General features: G+C 36.3%; 1 protein-coding gene across 5 annotated transcripts in view; it reads right to left on the reverse strand.

Annotated features, from left to right (window-relative positions):
• LOC144958900 (oxysterol-binding protein-related protein 3-like) overlaps positions 1–5,000 on the reverse strand; it is a 104,562-nt gene that overhangs the window by 56,057 nt on the left and 43,505 nt on the right. The window lies entirely within an intron of this gene.

The following is a 5,000-nucleotide window of genomic DNA, read 5'->3' on the forward strand; positions in this document are numbered from 1 at the left end:
AACACAACAAAAACAAATATAAAATAAAAAAAATAATAATAGCAAAAACGAAACAAAACAATAACAATTAAAAGAACATAAAACATTCAGATAAAAATAATGGAAAAAAAAAAAGCAAAAGCCCTTGGAGACCTCTGAATATATTTAACGTCTATCTCGAATAGGCTGGAGGAAAATTATACACGAGGTTTATCTCAACAGGGCCTCTTTGGCTTCCCGATAGCTCAGTTGGTAGAGCACTCGCTTCGTAATCAAAAGGGCCGAGATCGATCCCTGGTGAAGTCGAGATTTTCTTTTTCTGACACCCCCCTCCCCCCCCCCCCCCCCCCCGATCTGCCGGAGAGTACTTTGCGATAGACTAGCGTCCTATCCTAAGGGTAGCAAGTAATTGCTATTATGCGTTTCACGCTATAGAACCCGGGATAAATCCCGGCTCCATGGGCCTAATGGCTCTGAACGGACTATACTTTTTTCTCTCAACAATCGGCCAGTGAGTCTCCCTAGTTTCTAGTTGGAAGGGGATTCAAACACCGATTCAGGACTTGAATTCAAAGCCAGTTAGCTGGACTTTTTTTCTAGGACGCGACGTGGTAATATTTAGGTAGATACCACTGTAATAGGTATGTTGTCAAAATACTGGTTCCAATCTGATTGAAATTGTAAAACCACTCTTCCGGAGGACCGGATACATACATCGTGCAACTGATGTTTCGGTTTCAGAGTGATGGCATCTTATTTTCTAGCCTAAATAAATACTGGTCATCAATGAAGATCATCCATCCTCGCTCTTTACAGCCCCGTAGTTATGCCACCTTATAATTCAATATGTAACCTATTCATTGTTTTACATTATTGTCCGGACGACTTGTCACACACTTCCAAGGAATTATGAACTGGAAAAGAGAAAGGTTAGACACCACGACTTCTCTGCCGTTTTCAGCAGAGAAATAAAGCGCTTCGAGACTGTTGTCTCGGAGTTTTTATTATTAGTAAATAAAAATGAAATACTTAATCTAATAGTAGCAGAAAAAAGCAACAACGCCGACGACATACAAATAAAATCATCATCATCATTATCATCATCTTCATCATCATATCAACACAAACAACAACCACAACACTATTAAGGAAGAAAGTGCTGCTGTTCATTTTACACTAACTCTGAAGCAGTCGCCATCGTAAACTTTAGACCTGATGCTGACAAAAAAAAAAAAAAAAAAAGAAAAATTATAAACGTCACAAAAAAAGATGGCGATCACCAAACGAAAGTAGATCGCTGTTGTTGTTCGAAGTGCTCCAGGAAATTGATGATTCCATTGATCTCTTATTCCCCGTGATTTTCTCCTTCTTCTTTGACTATTTTTGAGTATTATAGATAGTATGCGCTTGGCTAAGAAGTTCACAACATTGCCATCCGGAAGTATAACGGACCAACACACAAAACTATGTGTATCCATAAACGTTTATGATCGGGTTAATACAGTTCAGTGAGGATTACTCAGGAACGCGGATGGCAAAAAAAAACAATAACAAAGACCAGAGTGACGTCATTTTCGAACTATCTATAGATAGTTCGAAGATGACGTCACTCAGGCCTTTATTATTGTTTTTGCCATCCGCGTTTGTGAGTTGTTCTCACTAAACTGTATTAACCAGACTATAAAAGTTCATGGTTACACAGAGTTTGTGTGTTGGTTCGTTATACTTCCGGATGGCAATGTTGTGAACTCCTTGGCCAAGCGCATTCTCTCTATAGATATATTTGTAACACACCCTGGCCATCTGATATTGATGCTATGTGTTGAGGTAGAATACTCACGACATAAGCTAGCCGGATATAATGCACAAAATTATCTGTAACCTTGAGTATCTATAGATAGAATGCGCTTGGCCAAGGAGTTCACAACATTGCCATCCGGAAGTATAACGGACCAACACACAAACTCTGTGTAACCATGAACTTTTATAAGTCTGGTTAATACAGTTTAGTGAGAACAACTCACAAACGCGGATGGCAAAAACAATAACAAAGGCCTGAGTGACGTCATCTGCATACTATCTTTAGCCTGACACTGACCAAAAAATGACGTCAAAATGCCAGTCTTTTGGCCACAAAAGAAAACAAATCGTGAGTTGTATTCAATAGTTCAACCAGACTGGGACCATTTGTTTCGATGAGCACTACTAACGACAACTCACTAGGCTGTTCAAAAACCAAATAATGACGTCAAAATGCCAGTCTTTTTGGGTTTCAGTGTCAGGCTATAAGTTAACGATGGCTACGCTACGGTCAGGCAAAATAAGTTGACGATTGCTACGGTCAGGCATCGTGGGGTATTTGCTATTATGTTGTATTTGCATTTTTGGAGTTTTGAGAAAATGGCATTTGAAAGTTTGAAGTGCTCTGAAAAATCAGGATTTTGACCAATTGCTCTGTAAATCTGCACGAACATTGGATGTATGTTGCACTAAAGCGTGATATGCCATTTCAATCAACTGAGGCATTTAATTTGCTGTAAATGGACTTTAAAATTATACAACAATATGGCAAACACATTTGTGTCTAACTTTCAGGGCCACGGTGTCTTATTAGCACATAGGACAATATCGCATATTCATTAATGTCAGACTGGGTATTGTTTGATATGATATAATAAAGTTGTATTTGCACATACAACATTATGGCATAACATGATCCAAGCTGATTTTACATGAGAGGGTGATAATACTGTTGTATGTGTAGATAAGACAATGTGGCACATTATATATATATAAATATATATATATATATATATATATATATATATATATATATATATATATATATATATATATATATATAAATCGAAAGGATGCAGTTTGAGATTAATTTGCAAATATGTTATAACTTTGAAATCAATTGGACGCAGCATAACATAGACATGAATTTAAAAACGACGCACTGGTTCTATGTTTGATTTTTAAAACTGATTATCATATGTTTATAGATACTTTTTGAACCATTCAGATTCATTGTCATTTAATAAAACAAGTCATTGCATCTATTATAATATAAGCAGGTTATTATCAACATGCCTTGGGGTATATTGAGTTATGGACCTGTAAAAGGCATATATAAGGAGTAGAGGTTTACGATGGCGACAAGACAACTCAATAGGCGGACCACAAACGGCGTCAAAATATGGGTATTAGTTATCAGGCTATTGATAGTATGCGCTTGGCTAAGAAGCTCATAACATTGCCATCCGGAAGTATAACGGAACAACACATAACACTGTGTGTATCCATGAACGTTTATAGTCGGGTTAATACAGTTCAGTGAGCATTACTCATAAACGCGGATGGCAAAAAACAACAACAAAGACCTGAGTGACGTCATCTTCGAACTATCTATCTATCTATATATATATATATATATATATATATATATATATATATATATATATATATATATATATATAAGTTAATGATGGCTACGCTCCGATGTCATAGCGGGAAAAAAAACCTTGATTAGTGTCAACACGGTTCTGAAATCTTCTCATCTTTGTTAATAACGTTCACTCTGTCGGCTTTGGGGTTTAGTTTGGGTTTTTTTGTAGTTTTATTTTTTTTTGGTTGTTTTGTTTGTTTGTTTGTTTGTTTTATTTTATTTTTTTTTGTTTGTTTTTTTTTCTGGGGGGGGGGGGTTGGTTTTGTTTGTTTTGTTTTGTTTTTTAATAGATATACAAGTTTCGTTGTTTAATTCATTATGACGTTTTCTGTTGATTTTTTGTTTTGTTTTGTTTTTGTTTGGTTTTTGTTTTTGTTTTGTTTTTGTTTTGTTTTTCGTTTTTTACTTTTTCCTTTGTCGTATCGATTTTGACATTCGATTGAAGAATCAATGGGACGTATTGAATTTTCAGTCGTCAGTTTTTATTTTTGCGTTCACGTTTAAAAAAAAAATTAAACTAATTGGATTCCTGGTCGACGGCGGCACGATTCTAGCCTATTTGAAAGTAAATAAGGCCGGGGGAAGGGGTGGGAGTGGGAATGGAGGGGCAATGGGGACGACATCATAAAATTTGAAGAGGAATCGCTATGTTTTGTTTTGTTTTGTTGTTTGTCTTTTTCTTGTTTTTTAAATTTTTTTTGGAGGGGGGGGGGGAGGAGGGGGGGTTGATTTGTTTTGTTTGTCTTGTTTTTGTTTTGTTTTGTTTTTTTTTTCTTTCTTTTTGTTTTGTTTTGTTGTTTTGTTTGTTTCTTTTTGTTTTGTTTTGTTTTGTTTTTTTTGTTTTTGTTATATATGTTGGGGCTTTTTAAAGGCCAGGTACTGGTTTTACACCTCAGTACGGTGAGAGAATATGAGTAAAGAGCTATGTCCAAGTACTCGACTATGCGCCGCTCAGAGCGGGACTTGAACCCAAGACCTTCTGATCCGAAGGGCGCATCTACCCGCCGACGAAATGTACCAACACACAAAATTATGTGTAACGTTCAACGTTTATAATTTCATTGCGATCGTTTACTAAGAACATACCTATCACCTATCAATGAGCTGAGTGACGTCAACTTCATTCTTTTTATAATATACGACACTGAGAAAATGGAATGTTATGCGTTTAGGTAAAATGCAATATCTGCAAGCCTAATGTAATGCACTCAAAACAATGTGAAACCTTGAACGTTTATGGTCTGATTGATATAACTTAGTGAGAACTAATCACCGAATGCTGTCTGAAAAAAATGAGCTGAGTGACGTCAATTTCGTTCTTTCAATAGATGGAACGAAATTGACACCATACAGCTCTTTGCTATAGATAGTATGCGCTTGGCTAAGAAGCTCATAACATTGCCATCCGGAAGTGTAACGGACCAACACACAAAACCGTGTGTATCCATGAACTTTTATAGTCTGGTTAATCCAGTTTAGTGAGAATCACTCACAAACGCGGATGGCAAAATGCAAGAACAAAGTCTTGAGTGATGTCATCTTCATTCTATCTATTATCTATTGCCATCCA

The sequence above is a fragment of the Berghia stephanieae genome, chromosome 13, assembly GCF_034508935.2.
Source record: "Berghia stephanieae isolate SIO BIC M18660-M18661 chromosome 13, UCSD_Bste_1.3, whole genome shotgun sequence".
In the NCBI taxonomy this organism is placed as follows: domain Eukaryota; kingdom Metazoa; phylum Mollusca; class Gastropoda; order Nudibranchia; family Aeolidiidae; genus Berghia; species Berghia stephanieae.